Raw genomic sequence first — 12,503 nt, 5'->3', positions numbered from 1 at the left:
TGTCTATACCCTTTTGTAACCAGTCTTGTTTTATAAATGTAGGCATTTCCATCCTTGTCTGTTTTAATATTATAAACCCACTTAAAACCACTAGGTTTTACCCCATCAGGCAAGTCTACTAGGGTCCACATAACATTTTTAGACATTGATTCCATTTCGGACTTTACAGCCTTAAGCCATTTATCTGAGTTGGGGCTCGCCAAAGCTTGCTTATAGGTTGCAGGTTCCTCATTCTCCAATAGGAATATTGCAGAATCCTCAGTTAGCATAACTTCAACAAACTGTCTGTTTTTAATTCCGGCAGACATACGTGGGGTAGGAGCAACAATAGAAATGTTCTCTTCAACTCTTTAAAGATTTTCGCAATAATTAGATTCAAGTGGGATGATAAGAGTCTTGCTAGTCAAATTAGCTTGCTTTGACGCATGATTAGTCGACTCATGCTCCCTCGCCTCTGATGTGGTATTATCCACATCAATTTTTTGCTCGTTTCAAATTTCTTCGAGAACTACTTTACTCCCACTCGCCTTTCTAGAGAGGAATTCCTTTTCTAGAAAGACACCATCACGAGCAACTAACACTTTGTTATCTTCGCGATTGTAGAAATAATACCCTCTTTTCTCTTTGGGATAACCCACAAAGAAACATTTTTCTGATTTAGGGTGCAGTTTGTCACCTTTTAAACATTTTACATAGGCTTCACATCCCCAAATCTTGAGGAAAGACAACTTTGGAGCTTTTTCATTCCATATCCCATAGGGAGTATTTTAAAATGCTTTAGACGGGCTGCTATTTAGTACTTTAGTAGCTGCTTCTATGCATATCCCCAAAATGATATGTGAAGATCAGTAAAGCTCATCACGGACCAAACCATATCCAGTAAGGTCCTATTCCTCCTTTTTTATACACCATTTAACTGTGGTGTCTCTAGAGGATTTAATTGTGAAAGTATTCCACAATTAATCAGATGTTCATCAGATTCTTGGGTTAAATATTCACCACCACGATCAGATCATAATGCTTTAATTGTTTTCCCAAGTTGGTTTTGTACTTAATTATGGAATTCTTTGAACTTTTCAAAGGCTTTCAACTTTTACTTCATTTATTAAATGTTACCAAATCTACTTAAACCATTAGTGATAGTAATTAAGTAACTAAATCCAACCCTAGCTTTTGAACTCATTGGTCCACACACATCTGTATGTATGAGCCCTAAATGGTCACTAGCTCTTTCACCTATACCCGTAAAGGGTGACTTAGTCACTTTACCAAGCAAGCATGATTTACAATTTTCAAATGATTCATAATCAAATGATGAAAGGAGTCCATCCTTATGTAATTTCTGGATGCACTTTTAGTTAATATGTCCAAGCCTACAATGCCATAGGTATGTTGGGTTTGAACCATCTATTCTTTGATTATTATGATCTATGTTGTAGACATGATTTGTATAATCTAAGACATACAAACCATTAAACAATTTTGCTTTAGCATATAACATATTTTCTTTGGAAATAAAACAATACTTGTCTCTTATTTCAAAGGACAATCCTTTAGTATTCTAAAACTGGAACTGAAATGATGTTTTTTGTAATTGTTGGAACATAATAACAGTTATTAAGGACCAACATAAGAGCAGATGAAAGTCTCAAATGATAGTTTCCAATAGCAAGTTCAGCAACTTTTGCTCCATTTCCTACTCGAAGTGTGACTTCCCCTTTTTCTAAATTCCTAGTCTCTTCTAGGCCCTGCATGTTATTAACAATGTAAGCACCACAACTGGTATCGAATACCCAATTGGAAGAAGAACTAAGGTTAATTTCTACAACAAAAACATTATGTAACTCTTTACCTTCCGTTCTCACTGGTATATAATGGGGACACCCTAGCGTGTGGCAAGACCACCTACCGCAATAGAAGCATTGGCTTCCTTCCTTCTTCAATTACTCCTCTGAGTGGTTGATCAAAAGGTTGACTAATGTCACTTTCGAGCCTTCATTTTCATGAATAAGCTTGACTAGATCAAATGCATCATGGAGCGAGAACAGGATAATATCATGTACAAAGTCATCATTGAACGACCTCCCTAGGATATCCATCTGATTAAGTAATCCAATCAGTTCATTGACATGGGTCCTAACAGACTGACCAGGGTTGAATTTCTTAGCCATAATCTTACAATGGATATTGTAAGTCTCAAACGTTACACTGTCAGTCCAAGAGTAGTAAATATGAGGTATCAAATTAACGACATCTCTTACATTATAGTTGTAGATGCCTCCACTTCCTAACCTTCCAATGCCACCTTGACAGATGGCACGAAGACATTCATGCAGATTGGTCAACTCATAGTTCCTGAATCTTCTTTTCCTACAAGTTAGAATAGATTCTAATATGAGATTCCTAATTTTCTCTGCATCCAAAACATCTTTCGCATGCCTTTCAGGAGTAAAGCCAACTATACACCTGCTCTCAATGGGTATATATAAACGAGCTTCAAGCTTTTGACTTTATAAAAATTTTCTCGGCTCGTTTTCTTATTTCCTTAAGTTTTTGAGATTCAGCATTAAATTCAGTTTATTTGGCAAAATAGTGTTGTCGTAAAAGTTATTCATCTACAAACAAAACAAAACGAGGCAAAGTTCAATCATTATGTTTAATAAATTTAAAGTACCATCAGCGATATAAGATTGGTAACTTTAAAGCATTTATTCAATTTTAATTGATCCCTATTGAATTAAATGATTCCAAGACTCTTTATTTGTGTAGTAGTTGACCGGACTAAGGCCTACCATCAAGCATTACATTTTCAAGGTGAGTAAACTCTTTACTGATTACAACTCTTGTAATTCTTGGCTGAATAATTACCCATCACATGTTTAATTATTACCCTTAGCTTCGAGGTTCCAAACGCTTTAGGTAACCTTGCTGAGTATAACCAATTAAATATGTAGAACGTGATCTACCCCACAATGCCTAAAATAATAAGTGACACTTTGTGGAGGCCGACCCATCACTCACTCTCTAAGGATTGTTGGGTATCTAATTAGAAAAGCAACCTAGCTCAATATTACTGAGACCTAGATTTATTATGTTGTGATTATTTAGTGAAATATAGCACATCATCAATCAACATAAATTAAATCTAACATGCATAATCTACTAATGCATAAATAAAACATGACATAGTATGGCCCCTTAATCAAAAACTAATAAAGCAAAACTGCTCCCACTTGAATCTTCATGGATCTCATCTATTTTATTCCTTTGGGCCTCACTTCTTTGGCTTATTAGATCAACTGCAACCTGTAATATTATTATATTCTATGTACTACTTAAATAAAATAAATTAAATTACAAAAATACTTAATGGTACGTAGACTGAATTTAGATTACAAAAATACGAAACGATGCGCATATCGTATTTAGAATCTATGGGCCATTCTAGTCTAATATAGCAATAAATAATATCATATATTATAAAGTGCCACATAATTAAATCACTCAACGTGATTTCCTAAACTACAACATCAATTGTTCACAATTAAGGAAACATGGCTCCAAATATCTCATATTTTAATTAATTACTGCAATTAGATAATATCATATATTATTCCTAACCAATCATAAAATATCATATATTCTATTTTAGGTCTGAGATAGAATCAAATTACATTTTTAATTATGGAAGATGAATCATAATTATTTCCCATGATTATCCTAACTAATTTAGGAGATTCTATCCTAATTTCCTAGACAATCACATAATTTTAAATCAATTATTATCAAAAAATAATAATGATATAATCTCATTATTTAATCAATTATTATCCAAAAATAATTATGGTATAATCTCATTATTTAATCAATTATTATCCATATATGAATTTTTGCTTAATAATTATCAAAACTTAACAAAATTAACCACTTTAACTTTGATAATTATATTTTCAAAATCAAAGCATATCTCTTTTAATTTTAATTTTTAAATCTGATTTTTCTAAAATATTCTTTTTTTTTAAACAATGTGCAAGCTGTAAGGAGGGTGATCCCATCGTAAGGGGGTCCTTCCTTAGATGCCTATTGGCCCTTTAGAAGCCTAGGACTTTACACTTGTTAGGGTGTAGTAGGATTTTAATTCCTGACCTGTTTGGGAGGGTGATCCCATCGTAAGGGGGTCTTTCCTTAGATGCGTATTGGCCCTTTAGAAGCCTAGGACTTTACACTTGTTAGGGTGTAGTAGGTTTTTAATTACTGACCTGTTTGGGAGACCTTGAATTAGAAATGGTACTCTCATCACGCTTTTTTGTAAGAAACAAGTAGGAGTCGCCAGTGAGTTTTAGGAAAACTCATAAACCTCGTTCATGCCTTTCTTCCATGTGGAGTTCATGAAATAATTAGCACGAATCATAAGTTTACCCATGCCTAAATTGGTCTATATAAACCAGAAATGAGTTTGGAAGCGATGGTACTAAAATAACGTTCATTTTAGGGAGCAATCGTTATTATAGCCCTAGTACGGCCTCTACTATCTCTTCCTTTTTCACAATTTCATTACCAAACAATATATGCAACGTGATACCTAAAGACTAAGTTAGTTGATTTTATTTACAACCATTAATCACGTAGGAATCACGTTGCAAAATTCGTTATTCTTTGTTTAATCAATATACGTCAAAAGAACAAAATAAACAATATTCGTCTTGTCTTAAGTGATAAAACAACAATAAATTATCAAATTCTATTCTTGATTAACAAAAGAATACTATGTGAATTGGTTAATTAAATTTTTTTTAAAGTGATCAAACAACATTATTTATTCAGTTAAAGTTATTTAAATAATAAAGGAAAAGTGGTTTATCTAAGTGCTTAGGAAACTAACCGTTCTTCTTTTATGTTAAATCTCCGTTTAATGTGTTTATGGACTTTCTTTCTTCTTCGTACCTTCAAGAGCTTCAATGGATGGATTAGGGTTGAAGAGTAGTTGGGAATAAAGAGGGAAAAATAGTATGAAAGTAAGAGATGTAGAGAGATTAGGGTTTTAAGAATAATAGGGTTTCAATTCTGATTTTTCCGGTCCTCGTAATGTTGAACGAAGACCCCTATTTATAGGCGTAGGGATCTAGGTTTAGGATTTTACAGCTGCGCCATCAGGTGGCGCACAAAAATCTCTGAGTCGCGCTGGGTGCCGCGCGCATCTAAATGTGTTGCGCGCGCAACTGATTGAGTTATGCTGGTTTGCGGTTTACGTTATCTAAAGCGCATTTTTAAAACATTCATAACTTATGATTGCAAAGTCGGATTAAGAAGTGTGAGGTATCATTCAAAAGCACTGAATGTCTACTTTCCAATTCCATTAAAATTAGGTTAAAATATGTTATGGATAAAAAGTTATGGCCGTTGGAGTGCAAGGGTGTCGGTTTTGGGTCCGGTTTAGTGTTTTGATCATAACATCTTTGTTTTGGCTTGGAATTGGGCTCATAATATACCGTTGGAAAGCTTTTTGAAAGGGCTATCCATCTTTATAGGCCTTGCTCGAGAATTTAATGGTTGGTTTATCTGTTTTGCTCGGTTTTCAACAATGTAGGTTCCATTGGATCTAATCATTGCATTTGACGGATTTGGGTCCTTTATTAATCAAGTTTAAACATGTATGAACATGTTTAGGCATAATTAGTAATTGGAAAAGGCTCTAAGATAACTTGGTCTCAAATATGGGTTTCAACTTACTTCATAATTCATTTCATAGTCCATAAACATTTCAACTTTGATCTAACATGAAGAACGGAATTTTGTAACATCATCGCAATTCCTTTCGGGACAAGAGGCCAAATGTAGGTGTCTACAGTTATCCCCCACTTTGATCAAGTCTAGAATATATGATGATCAAAGTAGTCAAGGAAATAAATCTGAGACTCATTTTGTGAAGTTCCCTAAGAACAGAGAATCATTCAGAAATATTAAGGATGTCGAAATGATCTTTTGTTCGCTAAGTGTTTGAAACAAGTAGCTTTTAAGGCTAGAAATTTTTTTCCTAGTCTTAACGCGCTAAAGAATCTGGATTGATCCTTTGTAATTGTAGAACGCTTTTACAAGTAAAGGTGTTCTGGGTGATGTCAAGTCATGAGAAGATATCGGTTTTAAAAGGATAAAAGGGGATGATTTCCTCTCAATCATGTCATCGTTGGTCTAAAGTCCCTCCATATGTCATTGGAACTTTAGCCTTAATTTAACAAATTAAAAAAGATGAAAAGGGGTTTTCTATATTTGAGCCGAAATGGTCCGGTATTCGAGCCGGATGTCCACAAGATAGAAATACATGTCTCAGGACTAGAGACATATATCCAAATCTAGTGAGAGGAAAGAAAGTCAGCAACTCTCTCAGCAGTTTTGTCCACAAGATGAGTACACGTGTCTCAGGACCGGGGGCACGTGACTACATAGGCGTGACATCGTCTCGTTGCTTCTTTATACAGGGGGTGGTCAGACACCGTAACTGTCCGGTAAGTTAGTAAGCGCACTAACTACTATATTTGCTTCCATTCAAGAAGTGCCTATTCCTGATGGTTCGGCGCGCCTGTCGACTCGTGAGCTAACGCCTACAATAATTCTCTACCTTTTAGTTCCGAGAGGTAGATATCGCAAAGCTTGGGCTGAAGTGAAATTTTACACAACACCTACGCCATACAATTTTACGCCGTACGATACGCCATTTGCATTTTTACGTTGCATGAAAACGCCTTCCTTTTTGCTTTGGACGTGAAAAAAGAAGAAAACACGGACATTTATAACGTCAGTACAATATAATGACAAACCTCTCTATGGGTGCTTTTACGTAAAGCACCACCACGGAACGTCTTAAGGCACTCTTACGAAAAACGTTCAAAACGTATACTTGTGGAAGGCACAAAGCACGGTGTGCATGAAATATGATGGAAAAAACTAACAAAGAACGAAATAAACTACAGAATGCAAAGCAATTTAAAAGATTTTGATAATTTACGCGCCATTACGTCTAATGACGAGCAAAAACCGTTGAAAAATGATCAAATGGATCAAAATCCGGATACCGATCATTTTAGTGACCAGTATCCACGAGCAACTCATTAGGTCGCGCTGGCCAGGCGCGCACATCTTTCTGAGTTGCGCTGGTCTGTCACGCGCAACTAATTCAGTTGCGCGCGACATTTAAGTCAGCAAAAAGAGAATCGCTGAGCACGATTTTTCATTTCGCTTTCTCTCTCCTTCTTTCACGATTTTCACTTCTTTCTCTCTCTAAAAAGCTCGGATTTTCTTTTTTTTTTCAAAACTAAAGGAAGTAGATCTCGTCCCTTATTCATATTTGCCATAATTCGTTCATTCTTGGCTGAATTTGGGAGATTTTCGAACCGTTAAACCCCAAATTTTGAATTTGAGGGGTTTTTTTTATTTGACTTGTTTTCATGAATCTGTTTGTTTGTCGTTGTGACATGTTTCAGCAATATATTGCATGAAATTTCATGTTAAGTGACTAAGCATTGATCTTGTATGAGCATGTCAAGCATATATATGTTTTTTTTTTCTAATTTTGACTTTGTGCGTGATCTCTTTTTTGCTCACATAGACTATACTTGTTAATTTTAATGTAAAGTGAAGTGTTTAAAACAACAATTATGCATTAAAATTATAAATGATATTTTGAACTTTTATAATAGCATGAATTTGTTCTTGCGACTCATTTTTTTCATGCGTAAGTTGCAAAATTGGCTTATCAATGATAAAAATAACTAATGGTTATTATTTTTCACTTATAAAACCGTGATTTCAAGATTTGCACAAAACTAGTTACTTTAGAAAATTGTTGAAGAGATCATCAAACAAGTGTAGCTTGGTTATATTTCGGGTTCGTAAGCCCCCATTTTACATTTTCGAATGTTGTAGCCCCTAGTGTTGGGTGACTTCGATGACTTGTTTGTTTTTAATAATTAGACCCTTTCATGTTGCTTGAAATGGGTCTAGAAATCCCGTGTTTCGTCTTATTATGATAACAACTAGGATCTTGGAAACGATTAAACTAGTGTGTTTAAATCGTTTTTTGACCATTCTTATTTTTAACAATGAAATTTTCTAAGTCTACTAATATTGGTCATTCATTAGAACAAGTAAGAGGAAAAATGAAATGTTGTTCAAAAAAAATTTCGTCTATTCTTGCTACTTTGGACTTCTTTCTTTTGAGTTCAAATTTTGTCACTATTTTGAAGCTAAAAAAAAAAGTAGATGTTATCCTCCTTGCGAAATTCCAATGTATGCAACAATGGAGAATAATTTGAAATGAAGACTCCTTAATTTAGAATTTAGGAGTCTTTGTTTCTAACTCATGAAATCGTTTTTCTTTCATTAATAATGTGTCTTCATACAATTTTCATGATGAATGATTGAATACTAAACTTTCGTATGAGCAAGTATGATTTTGTTTGTTTTGCTCTATACTAGTCATACTCTAATCTCTAGAGTAAATTGAAGTTGTGAGACAACAATTATGCACAAAGATTAGTTTTTTAAGTTGAACTTGAAAATGGCTCAAGTATGTAACTTGTTTAATGGCCAAGTTCAGTTGCAAACTTAGTTTTCAAATGAACAACATGATTATTATATCATTTTGATACATTTGAAAATTTTAAGGCTCGAGATCTACGTAAACCAATTGTAGTTTAGGCGATTCTCGAAATTAGCTCGAATGACATGAATATCTCATTTTGTTTTTTGTTGATATTGGAGCCCCCATGTGTCGGGTTATGCGCATTCTTGCTATTTCACCAAGTCTTGTAGCCCCCAATTGGGGGTAAATTCTAATGACTTGCTATTGCTTAGGCCACTCATATGATATTGAGATGGACCTGTGTATATATCCTAGTTTTGTTTTTGAAATATTTAGGATAGTGATATGGCTTTCACATTTTAGTTAAAGTTATTTTCAAGAAAGCAAGTTAGTTTTTTCCTTGTTTATGGACCAAAAACAATTGTGTTTAAGGTTTAGTAATCTTACCTAATATTTAAACGTTTGTAAAGATCATTGCAGTTATTTTACTCTTCAAAGTTGATTTAGAACATCAAATATTTTCTTTGTTCTTGTCAATCTTTGATTTTGGTCTTGTAGGTGTGCTTTGTTTACCATCCCTTAGCCAATAAGCGAGAACAAGTTCGAGTCAAGAAGAAGTCGAATCTTAATTCATTCTTTTTGGAAATATACATGTACTATCCAAACGGTTATTGAGAATTTGAAAATTTAATTATTTTCAGAAAACAAAAATTCAGAAAGGAAATTTTGAATACTATTTTTTATTAGAAACATGTTGTTTCGAACTAGAATTCAAAATTGGAAAAGGGATCCAATAATTATATTATTTTCAAAACTGGACCCAAAATGGAAAAAAAGTCTAGCTCGTAATTGAGTGTGACGTTTTTGTCCAAGATTGATGAAGATAAGTTGTAATTTGTAACTTATTATGTGAGAAAACTTTCGTATATATGAGTTTGTTTATGTTTTTCTGCTTGTCATCATTGTCACATTTTTCTAATTAAAAGTGAAGTTCTTTCAATTAAATGAGTACCGTAGTTTGAAAATGAATGTTTATCAAACCTAGGTTTGGTGAAGTGTTAGAATAATTTATAAAATCATTCGAATCACTTTCTAAAATATGGTCTCATTTTAAAATAAAAGTTAGGGTGAGACCTATATATGAGTTTGTTTATAAAATCTTTCATTTGAAGCCCTCAAGCGTAGACTTTAGGTGACTTTTGGAATTCATGTATACATATGCTAGGGGATGTTTCTCATGTTTACTTAAGGAGGCCCCAAGATTTGTATTTTTGATTTGCGTAATATTGCATATGTTTATCATAAATTGTTTGATCAAGTAACATAATTAATTATCTTGGTCAAATAATAGGAAGTGGTATTCTTCCCTTTGTCATTTAAAATTATTAAGATGGTTCGTAATAGGTTTTCCATGACATTGATTTTGCAGCATAAATAGCGTGTTCAGATCTGTAAATAAAGAGAAGTGGGGATGTCCTGGATTTTTTAAGTCCCCAATTTGAGGCAAAGAGCGAAAAAATTATACTATTTGCTAGTGTTTTAGTTGCCAAATGGGAGGGATCATCCCGACTTACCAACTAAAAAAGAAATGAACAAAAAAGACGCATTTGTATACAAAGGAAGAGGAATCCAACTTTCCCATAGAAGAACAAAGAAAGAAAATTATACATGTTTTCGAAAAGCAAGGATTATTGACTTAATATTTGAATCAACGTGATGACTTGGCAGTGAAAGGTTGTTCATCATCGGGTTTGGTTTTGGGGAGACATTTTTAGGTGTCTACAACGTACTTGAAAATATATTTTTTTATTCATTAATTAATGAGAGTACAAAATACGTAGATTCGATAGCATAAATCTCTTAGTCTATCATAAAAAACAAAGGAAAGAAACAAAACAAGACCTAGGGTGCTACATCTTGAATTGTTGACAACTTCTTGAGATTGCGTCTTCGAGCTTTGTCCGTTTCTGACGTAGGTGAAATCCTCTCTAAAAATCAAGTCCATCTATATGATTCATGGTTTCATTTATCAAGTCCCATTCAATTAATGTTCCCACAGTATAGAGTTTTTGAAAATTAAACCAAGGTATTGTAAATGGCACTTGTATGGTGGAGACATATTGTCTATGAACTTTGGGACAAGTTCATGATCTGAAGGTCTTTGTGGAATAAGAGAAACCTTTGATCGCCACCTGGAAAAGAATTCAATGAAGCCTTCTTCTTCCCCTTTCTTAAGTAATCCGAGATCGCGCAAGGTAGTTGTGAGCTCGATGTTCTCTCCATATTGGGTTATAAACGCTTTTACAATGTCACTCCAAGTGGGAGTTTGTTTTGCATTGAGGTTATAAAACCATGATCTAGCAGTTGGGTCAAATGAAAGAGGAAAATTACATGAATATAGGCTTGGCTCAACCCCTTTCAATGCCATAATTCCAATAAAGCTCATTAAGTGAGTTCTAGGATTGTCTGTAACCTTAAAGGTTGGCAAATCCGTAGTCAAGAACTTTTCTGGGAGAGTCTTGCCACTAGGTTGTGGTGCAAGCTGATAATTGAAGTAGTTATTCCCTGAGTTAGCTCAAAAGACAAGTTTCTTAAAGCCCTCTAATCTTTTGGCTCTTGCTTTTTCTTGCAGAATGTTTTCTTTTTCTTTTTCTGCTTTTATTTTAGCCTTTTCTGCTTTTTTATGAGCTTTCATTTGGGCTTCTTCTTCTCGTAGGGCCTTTAGGTTTTGGAATTCCTCTCTAAGTTTCTCCAATGCTGCTTTGTCACCCATGATTGGACTAGTATGCAAATGTGGAAGATGATCTAGTAATGTGTATCACGAGAAATTAAGCGCGTTCACTTAAACTTTTTCTGCCAAGCATTCAAACAAAGAACCAAAATCAAAATGATTGTTTTATTTCTTGTTTTTTAATCCTTGTAATACGAATTCACTTTAAGCAAGTTTGTTGATGAAGAATGTCAAAACATTCACGAACAATCATTAATGGAATGTCATGATTTGTGTTGACTTCAACAAGGTAATCATCTAAGGATTTTACTTTAAATGAATTGTTTTAGAAAAAAGTAGAAGAGAAAGTCAAGAAAGTTGAATTGAAAATGCTTATCAAATTTTAGGAATATTAATTAACCCAAACATACTACTTAGAAAGAAAAAATATACTATAGTATTTGTTGATCATTTAGATTACAATAGAGATCAATATCATTTTTTTTATAATTATGATTCTCATATTGTTTATCTTTAAAGGATAATATATTACTATTTGTTTAAAAAGAATGATGGCCTCCGAATGTAAAATCCAAGAAATAATTAAATCATTTTCTCAGTTTTATCATTCATTATATATTTTTTTGTATCATACTCTTTTTTTTATTTTTTAGATTTTTTATATATTTTTTTATTTTTTATTAAGAACGACATTTCTTTTTTTTTTTCGTTCTATTTCTCTCTCTCTCTTTTTTTGTGAGGTAATCATCCGAAGTAAAGTTCTCGGGATTTTCTTTTTAAACCTTAGAAGAGATAAATAAATTATATTCTTAAATCAAGGTTGATCAATTACAACTAAAAAAATGATAAACACGAAAATAGGCACGTTTAAGAATAAACTTATTGATGACGTCCTATTAAGAAATGCGAACTTCTAATGACGAACCTCACAAGAAGTAATATCATTAGCTCGATTATAAAGTACGTACACGAATCATCATAATAAAAAATAGTATCGTGCACAATTTTCCGTCTTGCGCTAAGGTGGAAAGTGCATCTTCAAGAGTAGCATTTACCACATGCAAGTTTTTTTGGTTTTTTTTTTTTGTTTTTGTTTTTGTTTTTTTTTTTTTTTTAATTTTTTTTTTGCAAAAACGCAAAAAGAACGATAAAAAAAACATGTTTTTTGAAAAAAAACGATTATAGTAAAAGTTA

Source organism: Chenopodium album, chromosome 4 (genome assembly GCF_948465745.1).
Source record: "Chenopodium album chromosome 4, dcCheAlbu1.1, whole genome shotgun sequence".
NCBI classification, from domain to species: Eukaryota; Viridiplantae; Streptophyta; class Magnoliopsida; order Caryophyllales; family Amaranthaceae; genus Chenopodium; species Chenopodium album.
The sequence above is the reverse complement of the archived record's forward strand: the minus strand, read 5'-3'. Positions refer to the sequence as shown.